The sequence below is a fragment of the Schistocerca serialis genome, chromosome 4, assembly GCF_023864345.2.
Source record: "Schistocerca serialis cubense isolate TAMUIC-IGC-003099 chromosome 4, iqSchSeri2.2, whole genome shotgun sequence".
In the NCBI taxonomy this organism is placed as follows: domain Eukaryota; kingdom Metazoa; phylum Arthropoda; class Insecta; order Orthoptera; family Acrididae; genus Schistocerca; species Schistocerca serialis.
The window spans coordinates 195,126,520-195,138,525 of NC_064641.1; the positions used below are offsets into that span (position 1 = coordinate 195,126,520).

Consider the following 12,006-nt stretch of genomic DNA (forward strand, 5'->3'; position numbering starts at 1 on the left):
CCTCAATGGTGTCCGTGGTCGTTTTGTGGATGACAAAGTGAACAAAATTGCCGTATAGCCACAGTATGGTATTATTTTTCTGACGCGGAAAATACATCACGTCCGGGGCCGAGAGTTCGGTGGTGGTGATGAATCTACCATCATTGCGCCTGAGGAATGCGACCTGCTGCTTAATGTGGTTCCATATGGTATTGTATCCTTGACAAGTAAACCTGTGAACTGTCGTATCCACATATCCACAACGGCGACACATGGGAGTATCATGAAGTCCTATAGCATGGAGCCTCTCATTGTTGGCGATGATATCGTTAACCACTTGATACCATGTCGACCGTACTGACATGCTTAAGACTTTATTATGAATATTCTTCCAAACAGTATTCCAATCTTTGAATGGATATTTTTTCTCGATTCGATTCCTGACTGAACAGCGCCATGGAATAGAAGTAGCAGATGACGTGGCGCTACGGCTGGGTGTCAGATGTATACTCTCTTTGTAACTGATCTCGGTGAAGTAAAGTCTGACATGGTGCAGCTTAAAATGGATCGGAGCCACATTGACAGGAGCATCTAAACTCTGAGGTTCAGTCAGATGAAACAGTTGCGTCGTAATACTGTCGGGGTACTTACGGAGATGTTCTCGAGTACGCTTGATAAATAAAGTCACTGTCTTTTGACGAATATCTGTGAGTCCGAGGCCACCGGCGACCGGAGGTAAGGTCACTGTACGAGCTGCCACTTTAAATATACAGCCTCTCCATAACAGCTGACAAACTGCCCTCGTAATATTTTTGGCGATGCCCAAGGGAATAGGTAGACATTGCCCCAGGTAAATCGCTTTTGACAGGATCACACAGTTAATCAGTTGTACCCTTTGCATTAAATTGAGGTCCCTATTTCGATGCTCTATTAATGAGCCTCTGATGTTGGTAAGCATGTTCTTCCAGTTAACGGAAGCCATCTTGAGCGGGCAGCTAGAAAATGTGACACCGAGAGACTTATGTTGGTTCGTGGAAGTGATCCAATCTAAGTCTGCGTTCGCATAACCATTGAGGCTGAGCATAGAGCTTTTCGTGTTATTCACAGCAGCACCAGTAGCACTACAATAAACGTGTAAGGCGGTCTTAAGAGTTTGAACATCGTCGTCACTCCGAACTATGACCCCTAAATCATCTGCATACACATTGGTTACTTTCTTTACCGACATAATCGTGATCCCTTCCAAGAGAACGTTTAAATGTCGGACAAGAGGTTCCAGAGATATGACATAGAGCAGCATGGAGAGTGGGCTTCCTTGCGGGAATCCACGACAAATATTTATGGCTCTCGTGCATTGACCGTTGACAAGTACTTTTGCCGTCATCCCAGTAATCATACTTTGCAAAGACTTCAAGCACCGTCCCCCAAAACCCAGGGCCGACATTGTTTTAAAAAGATAACGATGATCAATCCGGTCAAAAGCATTTGCAAAATCAATAAAGCATAGAGCACCTTGAAGTTGAGCTGCCGAAAAAATGGAAATCACATCACGATATTCACTGACCGTTTTGATGATACTTCTATGCGGAAGGGCCGTTTGGTCCTGCGCAATGACACGTTGTAGGACTGGAGTCAGTCGCAATTTCAGTGCACGGGCAACAATTTTATAGTCTCCATTTAATAAACATATAGGTCGCAGACGACGGACATCCTTCATTCCTCGCCCCTTGGGTACCATCACAAACACACCCTCTTTAAACTCCGAGGGTATGGAGATACCGTTGATGATTTCATTGATGATGGCGGTGAGCACATCGCCTAGAACATTCCAAAACCTGTAGTAAAATTCGACTGGTAAACCATCCGGCCCAGGCGTCTTGTTTACCGGAGAAGTTTTGACGATATCCAAAACATCATCACTAGTAAATATGTCCAATAGCGCCCTATTCTCGTCCTCAGTAACTATCGAGTCTGTGCCGTGAAGTAACGTCGCCACAGACTGTTCATTGACATCAGGGGCAGTATATAAACACGTAAAAAAGCGATGGATTTCGTTAAGGATGTCACGTTGTTCATGGAGCACATCGTTATTCACATCGCGCAGGGTGTTGATAAAATTGTTCCTTCTATTCTTTGCATGTCGGAGGAGATGATACAAAGAGGCAGTTTCATCTTCGACAGTGGAATGTGATCTTGACTTTACCTTCAAACCATCAAGTTGTCGTCGTTTCAGTTGGGTTAAAATCGCCTTAATTTTCTTTATTTGCATGAAATGGTCAGCAGACAAAACGGGACGATCATACAGTTCTCGCAAACAGGTATAATAAAATTCAATAGTGTCTTTCCGAAGTTGAGCCCTTGCCTTGCCATAGTCGATCAAAGTCATCCTCAGCTTCCTTTTAGCGTAGTTGGTCCACCACTCAATGGTGGAAACGTATCTGGGGCGCGCTCTGAGGCACATATTCCAGGTCACTTGGATGGATTCATTTAAGTCTGGTTCGTGAAGAAGACTGACATTCAATTTCCAAAGACCGCGTCCCCAATAGGTCGTTTGCCGGGCAAGATGTATGCTACAACGAACTCCACAGTGATCAGAAAAACTGGTGGGAATCGTGTCTATTGAAGATGCACACTGCATTAAACTATCGGATATATAAATTCTGTCAATTCTACTGGCCGCCAAGTTCGTCATATACGTAAACTTAACAGCTATGGGGTGAAATAATTCCCATGCGTCTGTAAGACGTAAGGCTGTGACACAATCTTTCAGAGCTTGAGAGAAGTTAAAGTTCGGTTTTTGATCTTTTGACTTCAGTACACAGTTCCAGTCGCCAGCTATAATGATATTTTCTGAATTGTCGTTTAATAAGTGAACCATTTCACCGGTGAAAAAAGTTGTCCTGGCCGCTCGGGAGCTGCTACCAGAGGGGGCATAGACATTAACAACCGTCGTATTAAAGATTTTACAAGAGATTCCGCGACCGGATTCGAGAAGACACAAAGGCTCCGCCGGTATACCATGTTTCACCAAAATAGCCGTTCCACATTCATTTTCGAAAGCAACATTTAAAATTTCAGTAAACCCCGGGAAATTAAATTCACTGACCATTACCTCCTGCAAGAGAGCAATATCGGTATCCGAATTATACAAGAAATCTTTCAAAGCCGCCAATTTTGGTGGACTCCTAATCCTGTTAATATTCAAAGTCATTATATTGTAAGTCTGTGACATTCTCTGTAAACGTCGTTCCATTTAGGAAGAGAAAACAAATGGACACACCAACATAAAAACCAGTGTAACGTTCAACAAAATCGTCCTGTTATTATCTGTGGACAAATGAGGCATTTCAGTTTAGCGCAGCGATCCAGGGTGCCCTGCAAGGAGACTTTCGTCAACTGGTATGCTATCAATGATCATCGGCAGCGTGTCAACTGCCGTCGTTGCTCGTGGTGCACAGTCATCTTCCTTGTCCGTCGCCCAGTCCAACCTAGGGGAAGACCGATCCGTGCTACATTCACGAGATGGCCGTCTGGGTGGACCATCATTGGGAGCCGCCAAGCCGTCTTTACACTCTATCCCTCCTCTAGACCTGTGTGTTACAGGGTTTCTACCATCTTCCCTATCTGGACTATACGTTGAACTATCTGAAATATCCTTATTTTCCTCTGGTCCTTCATTGCTTTGGTCATCGTCCATCTTCGTAATCTGACGCAACTTTTCCCTGGTTTTTGGGACCTCGTGCGCCGCCGCCGGATGGGCAATCCGCCGCTTCTTGTTTTTTCGCGATCTAGGCGGGGAAGAGACAATTTCTTGCCCGTCATCCGGTGGGGAATGAGGCAGAGTAACTCCGACAGTGGCTGAGTATTCCAACTCCTGGAGCACCGTCGCATCAGTTCGACGCTGGGGAGTATCAGTCGAAACCTCTGGGTTAACTGGCACTTCGTTATGTAGCCGGGGTAAGGCAGGTTCGCCCTGGTCAGAGACCGTGGAATCGTGAAGGGGAACTGCTTGAGAGACATGGTCGGTACCCGTCGCTTGGATGACACTTGTCGCAGCGGGAGGGGACGGTGGAGCGATGACAGCCGCAGCCGCATACGAGAGCGGTATATTTACAACGCCAGGTGAGCGCGTGACGCTATCTCCGGGTGGTAACTGCGCGATCCGACGTCGCGAACACTCGGCGCGAATGTGCTCCGTCGAGTTACATATAGAACAAGTTCGCGGCTGTCCATCATAAATAACTAAAGCACGATACCCGGATACACTGATGAAGGACGGGATGTGCTTCAGCAAATCAATTCGAACCTGCCTCACGCCGTTCAGTACAGGCAACGGATAATCATTTCCCCACTTTTCTTCGTGAATAGAAAGGACACGTCCATAAGCACGTAAAACCTCGCTCACATGATCACAAGGGATTTCGAAAGGAAGTTCAAATATCCGCACCGTACGCAAACCAAGTCCACCAAAAGAGACGTGAACTTCGGTAACACTCCCATCAGAACGTGTAAATCTCATAACACCACCACTTTCTTCAACGATACGACTACAGAGATCAGAATCCTTCAATTTAACAAATCCGACTGTTGCAAGGTGCGACAAATGTATTCCAGTAATAGCCTCGGAAGGAATCTTGACTTGTTCAATCACAAAATATTGAAATTCCAGGGCAGACGGTTTAACACATCCACGTTCAAAAGTAAACTTAAGAGTATCTCTTCTAGAAATCAAAGCCATCTTCAAACTGGCACCATTACACAAACATCAACAGGAGCACCCAGACAGCACAAACGAATGTATTGATAACGGAACGAAAAATCAACTAATAACAAGATAATCAACACAATATGGCGTCACAAGCAGCAGCAAACTTGCCTTGCCCTGAGCAGCGACGGAGCACAGCGTAAACACGTCCGCTCTCCACGACGGCTCAAGCCGGAATACTACTCGGCCACGACTGCCGGTGGCGGAAGCGACTCCCGACAACTGAAACCGCCATCTTTAGAAGCAATCTGGTGGCAGAAAACGGCGTGGCCTCACTCTTTCCTGTACGGTTTCCATTAGCCGTTACGAAAGTGTATTAATTTTCGCCCAGACAGGGACTTGAACCCAGGTGTATTAATTGTCGCCCAGACAGGGACTTGAACCCAGGACCCTTCGGTTGAAAACCTAACGCTCTACCGACTCAGCTATGCGGACCCACGCAAGAGCATTATCGTACAGCTGCGTGGTGTGCGAGTGATTCGCATGTCGTAATTACTGGCTTACGGCTCCAATGGCGACTTCACAGACTTCCCACTGACGCACCGCTGACGCTAGTTTTCTGCCGTCTTAAAACGATGGACATACCTCCAAGCAGCTGCGAGATCTTAAGAAAAGAAACGCTGCACCACTGCTTTTGCCGCACTCGAGTGATTGAAATTGCGATTCTTAAAAAGAAAATGAGATGTTCGCTCTGTCCATCACTTTCGAGCACATCTGTGTACTCACGATCTCAGCGACGGCTTTCTGCAGTCCCAGCGTCAGTGTCAGTGTGAGGTGAACCGATAGCCAGAGTAAGCAGCGGTCGTCGCGAAAACTCAGTATTCTTAAAACGGAAATTTTCGTCTTGTTGAGAATGGCGTCACTGGTTTGCACCCGCATTCGCCCACACATGTCACATGTGTGCGAAAATGTTTGCTCCTCTTTACGCAAAATCGCACGCACACGGTAGGATTCGAACCTACGCTCCCAGAGGGAATCTGATTTCGAGTCAGACGCCTTAACCACTCGGCCACGACTGCCGTTAGCGCGGTGTTCTCCGGACACATGCAACTGCTACCGTTTAAAGCACTGTGGTGTCAGAAAACGGCGTAGCTGCATTATTTTCTGTAGCGTCTCCACCGCTACCAGACGAATCGCTACCAAAGTATTAAAATTTCCGCCTGGACAGGGACTTGAAACCGGGGCCCTTAGGTTAAAAGCCTAATGCTCTACCGACTGAGCTATCCGAGCTCACACGAGGCTGCAAAACCTCCCACGATGCACAACTATACATTGACTCATGTCCTTTACTGTTGTGCAATCGCTGTATGGGGCCGTTAACAAATAAAACGTCGCCTAAATGCTGTCTACAAACTTATCGCGCTAAGCTCGTAACACACTATCGAAGACTGCTGGCACATGATGCAACAACAAATTGCACCAGTTGTTACGTCTCATACGTTGGAGCAGAGAATTTACGTGTTTTGTCGACACTCACTGGGCAATTGGAAAATTCACAAGCGAATGCAATGTTTCCCACGCTTTCGCTCATTTCACGGTTCCGTTGAAGACGTTCTTCACCACCTGACACAGAAAAAGGAATGCAGTCGGTAGGATATTTTTAATTCTTTTGCTTCTAGGGGAGTTAGTTGTCTAGTGAGTTCCTCTTATGGCATGCACTAGACAACCAGAACAGCTACAGGAGAGAGTCATTTTTGTTGTCAGCGGTAGTTGCATTATCACAAACGTAGAGTAATTCCATTGGCGTCGCATCAAAACGAATCCCTGCCGAAACCCGGGATCGAACCAGGGACCTTTAGATCTTCAGTCTAACGCTCTCCCAACTGAGCTATTTTTTTTTTTTTTTTTTTTTTTTGGCCTCCCAACTCCCCTTATAGCCCGGCCTTGCGCTCTCCATAATTGCCGTCGTTGGCGAGCTTCTGTGGCTGTACAATTAGTTGATGTAGCTCCCCCTATGACAATGAACGTGGGTGTTCCCCCGTTGATCCAGATATTCCTGCGTAAGAGCATGTAGTTCCTCCGGATGGTCCAATACGTGGAAACATACATGCGAAATGAAAAATGAATAAATCCCTCCAAAGTAATGCAACGGAATGTATTGGTATGCAGCGAACAGCACACATACGGGGGAAAAAAAGGGAAAAGAGAAAAAAGAAAAAACATCCCTAGAAAAACTAGTAAAAACAAGAACCTTAACTTCAAATTTAAAGTAATTCGACCCGTGCGTCATGGAAAGCCGTACCTGGAATGCACCACATCAACCAACTTGCAACTGAAAACGCCGATTGAACACCTCGGTCATTTCCACACAGCAGTAAAAAAAAAAAGCAAATGTAAAGACACAACGAGAGCACATAAAAAAAGGAACAATTGGTAAAAGTATGCCCCATGTGAGGCTCGAACTCACAACCCCGGCACTGCTCACGGCCACTGCCCTACAAGGACCGTGCGCTAAGCAATTGCGCCAATTTTTTTTTTTTTTTTTTTTTTTTTTTTTTTTTTTTTTTTAACGAAACCCGTAACCTTCTATGAAAATAAATTGGAATGGTGAAAAAGACAACGAAAAGACTTTGCCCTTGGGCATAGTAGAAGTGCTGCTCGAAGAATAAACGTAACATAAACACAGCTTCGTATCTCACTCAATGAAAGTTCCTGTAGCCAGTGTCCAGCGAGTCAGTGAAGGCCGCAGTGTGAGGGGGAGTCCGGACGCGACACAGAAGCAGTGGGGCCTCTTCGCGGCACTACGGGTGTCCCGCGGCCCGGCCTCACCCCGTCACACTTAGTTGACCTATCCGATACCCATGCGATGAAACGCTATTTTAAGCATATTGCCGAAGAGTTTCCCATGATTCTGGTACGTACATGTTTTGGCGAATTCGATATCCATAAACATCTTGAATTCCAAATAATTGTCACCGCCAAAATTATTAAAGACGTAGCTGGAATAGGTACCCAGCAACCACAAAACTGCATTGTTTTTCGTCTGCGGATAAAAATGCACATCAGGACGAGACAGTAGTGCTGACGAAACATTGGCGGTTGTAGTCCTGGTAAGAAGAGCTATTTTTTGTCGAAGCCAAACCCAGTTCTGGAGACGGTCCCCGCAGGTGTAACGGTGGATAACTGTATCCGTCAGTTGGCAGCGACGACAGAGAGGGGTGTCACTGAGCCCGATTTTATGTAACCTCTCGTTCGTGCTAACCACATCATTGATGGCTTTGTACCAGGCAGTGCGAGCATCGGAACTGAGGACACGGGAACTGACATTGCGCCATATAATATCCCAGTTCATGCCACCGAGCTTCGTTGCCAAAGGATTCGTTCCTTCGTGTTGTCTCCAGTCCGCTATTATGGCTTGTGCAGTTAAACGTTGAGAGTTTATGACCTCTTGACTGATGTAGCTCCGTGAAAGGTAATAATCTCTGATATGTTTTAGCCGATAACTGATGGGCTGAATATTCAGCGGTGGGTCAAGACTTTGCGGCCTGACGGCAGTGAATAATTGCGCTGTAATGCCGGAAGGATCATTGTTAATTATAGCGGTCGTCCTTGTAACATAGAGAGCCATCGCTTTCACCTTGATATCTACTAATCCCATCCCTCCATTCTGGGGGTGGAGTGTCGCAGTTTTGGCAGACACGCGAAAAATTTCCCCTCTCCAAATAAAATTGGTCACCTTCGACATAATTTGCTTAGCAATGACTGCAGGCAGTGGCAGGAGCTGCGCCGTGTAGAAGGCTTTGGATAAAATACAGGAGTTGACCAGATGAATCCGATCAAATTGATTGAGGCTTCTGTGAGAATTGTCAATGAGAGCACCGTTAAGTTTACGCACTATTTCCCTCCAGTTTGCCGCCGCCATCTGTAAAGAGGACGCCGTCAATATGATGCCGAGAGCCTTGTGGACGCTGACTTCCTGAGCGTAGCCAACTCGCAAATGCTGGAGGCCACAGAGGTTAATAAATTTACTTTTCTTGTCATTCAATTTAGCCCCCGACGCTAAACAGTATTGCTGGAGGTGAGCCGCTATAGTGGTGACATCATTCTCATTGCGGACAACCACACCCACATCGTCGGCATAGGCGCCTACGACAGTTTTTTCTCCTGAAAGTGTTAGCCCTGTGAGTTTCGCCTGCAGTTGGAGTAACAGAGGTTCGAGTGAAAGAACAAAAAGTAACATGGACAAAGGGCTGCCTTGTGGAATCCCTCTGTTGATTTGAATCGGTTGGGTTAGTTGCGAGTTGACAGAAAGCCTTGCGTTGATCCCCAGTGCCATGTTTGTGATCATGTCAATCGCGTTCTGCAAGAAACCGAATCTTTTCATAGTTTCAAGGAGGTACTCGTGAGCGACGAGGTCAAAGGCTTTAAAAAAGTCCAGAAAGATCAGCCCACACTTCACGTTACTGGCGTTCGTTAACGCAATGATATCCCGGTAAAAAGCTGCCGTTTGCAATACAGTTCTCCCGAAGGCACATGTCTGCTGACGTCCAATGAATTTAGCAGTGAGGGGCATCATTCGCGTGTTGATTGCACGGGCGACTATTTTATAATCGGAGTTTAACAATGAAATGGGGCGGAAGTTGGCGATATTTTTGGTACCTCTGCCTTTAGGGATAAGCACAATTGTGCATTCCTTAAAGGCAAGTGGTATAGGCTTCTCTTGAAAAACTTCGTTCACTAATTGGGTGATTTTGTCCCCGATGAGGTGCCAATACCTCCTGTAAAATTCAATGGGTAATCCGTCAGGACCAGGGGACTTCCTGATCGGCGAGTGGCAGACAATCTCCAAAACATCTTTATTACTAAATTCTAATGAAATTGTGTCATTGTCTTCTCTAGTTATAGTAGAGGAAATGGCACTAAACAGTTCGTCATAGCAGCCGTCATGAGTAGCCGCTGACGTGTAGGTGTCAACAAAATAGTCGTGTAGTGCCTTGATAATCTCTCGCTGGGTGTCGACAGTCGTGCCATCACCGAGTTTCAGGGCCTCAATAAAAGTCCTCCTTCTGTTCTTAGCATGTGAGACAAGGTGGTATAGAGCGGCTGTTTCATCGTCCCTGACCGACTTCACTTTGGATTTGATCTTAAGACCTTCCAGTTGCATCCTCTTAAGATTGATTAATTTCGCCTTTATTTTTCGAATGTCGTCTATTCTGGTGTGCGCGGCGTCGGCTCTATCACATAGGTCGCGTAAGATAGTGTAGTAGAACTCCATCGTCCTCTTTATCGCGGCTGCTCTTTCAATACCGAAGAATATAACAACTTTTCGCAGTTTGGGTTTTGCATGCTGAGTCCACCACGCTATGGTGCTACGAAAGTTTGCGGTAGTGCGCAAGCACTGCTCCCAAGCGCGTCGCACCGCCGCCTCTAGGTCAGCATCCGTTAATAAGGAGACGTTCAAGTTCCATTGATTTTTATACCAACGCGTTGGTTGGGGCAGCAAATTCAGGCACGCAACGACACCACTGTGATCAGAGAAGCTGGAGGGTATTGTTTCAATTTGTAACAAGACATTCTCTAAAACGTCGGAAACATAAATCCTGTCAATTCTGCTGCAGGAATTCGCGACGATGTGTGTGAATCGTACCAAGGTCGGGTACCTAATTTCCCACGCGTCTTTCAGTTTGAGGTCGGTCACGAGACGCTTTAATTCAGGCGAATAATTAAAATTCGGGGACTGATCTTTCTGGGATAAAACACAATTAAAATCACCTCCAATGATAACACGTTCGGGATTTTTCCGTAACAAATAGATGATTTGTTCCTTAAAAAAGTTTGCTCTTTCCGCCCTATAGGTACTGCCAGAAGGCGCGTACAAGTTAATGATGGTGACGCCAAAAACGGTGACACCCACACCTCTACCGGAATCTAACTTGTCAACCTGAGTGGCGGGAATGCCTTCTCTAAGTAAGATGGCAGTCCCCACGTTCGAGTCGGGGGAAAAATTTGTAATAGCAACAATACCAGGAAGAGTTAAGTGTGGCATGGCCACCTCCTGCAAAAGAGCGATATCTGTACCCGACTCATAGAGATATTGTTTTAAGGCACTCAGTTTCACCTCCGACCGGATTTTATTAATATTTAATGTCGTGATCGTATAGGCCTGCGACATTATGACAGTACGTGGAAGAGGCGGAAGGAGCAAATATCTTTAAAGGGCAACATCTTCATGCCATTCCATATTTGTGGCCGGGAAATTCGTGTCTGTGACGTCACTGAGTTGTATTCGTGCGTCTTTGTTCTTACTCTTTTTACGCACAGCATTTACATTAGGTTGCACTCGGATCCTGGGGCGGACACTGTGGAGCACCTCTGCAGCTGGCGGCGTGGGAGGGTCGTGGGTGATGTCAAGCTGCTCTCCCGGCACATCCCGCGAAGGGATGGCACGCGGCGACACCGCCGGCGAGCGAGCAGCTGAACTATCACTCGCACTATCAGCCTGTTTGGCAACATTCTCTGCCCGCAGCTGTTTGTTGTCACCGACAGACCCGGACAGCTGTGTTTGTATTATTTCCTGGAGTTGTTGACATTTCCCTTGTTGTGAGTCCTGAACCGAAGCGGCTGCCACGTGATGTGTACCGTTTGCGCTCAGAGATGTTTGTATACCACCATCACAGGCCGCTGTGTGTGTACTTCCTGCAGGAATGTGAGCCACACGTACAGGTTGGTCGGCCTGAGTTGGCTGTAGCGGAAGTTCTAAGGCACTAGCCAGCGGTAACTGCTTAACTTCCACGGAAGTATCGGCACTTGAAATTGTGGGAGGAGAAGCGTCCACAATAGCCTCACCGATGGGAGCTTTCGCTTCCGAGCCGGATTCCTGATCGTCCTTTTTCGCGGTCTCATGCGCACTAGAGGTGTCGTTATCAGAGCCACTGCTGTCACAAGTTCTGCGCCTCTTATTGGTCGCGGCATCGAGTTTGGCAGGGGGCAACGCACCTTTTTCTCTCCGAACCAGAACCGGAAACTCCTCAGAGCGAATTTCCTGTTGCTGTTCCGAAGGCATTTCAGAATTAGGGAGCCCAATCTCTGTCATCGGCTTGGCTGCCACTACATCCGCCAAAGTAAGCCTTTTACGCTGCTGGAGGGAATTCTTCAACACAAACATGCGCCTGGGGCAGTCTTGACGCAAGTGACCACTCTCATTACAGATATGACAGGTCGGTGTTTGGCCAATGTAAGTAACGTGAGCCTTATAGTCACAAACAAGTATATGGGATGGAATATTCTGTTTGACATGCATTTCTACAGATCGAACGCCACTG

General features: G+C 46.7%; 2 non-coding genes across 2 annotated transcripts; both read right to left on the reverse strand.

Annotated features, from left to right (window-relative positions):
* Nucleotides 1-5,681: 5,681 nt before the first annotated feature.
* Nucleotides 5,682-5,763, reverse strand: Trnas-cga (transfer RNA serine (anticodon CGA)). The gene has a single exon. It is a non-coding gene; the product is annotated as a tRNA-Ser (tRNA).
* Nucleotides 5,764-5,901: 138 nt separating this feature from the next.
* Nucleotides 5,902-5,974, reverse strand: Trnak-uuu (transfer RNA lysine (anticodon UUU)). Its single transcript has one exon. It is a non-coding gene; the product is annotated as a tRNA-Lys (tRNA).
* Nucleotides 5,975-12,006: the final 6,032 nt, after the last annotated feature.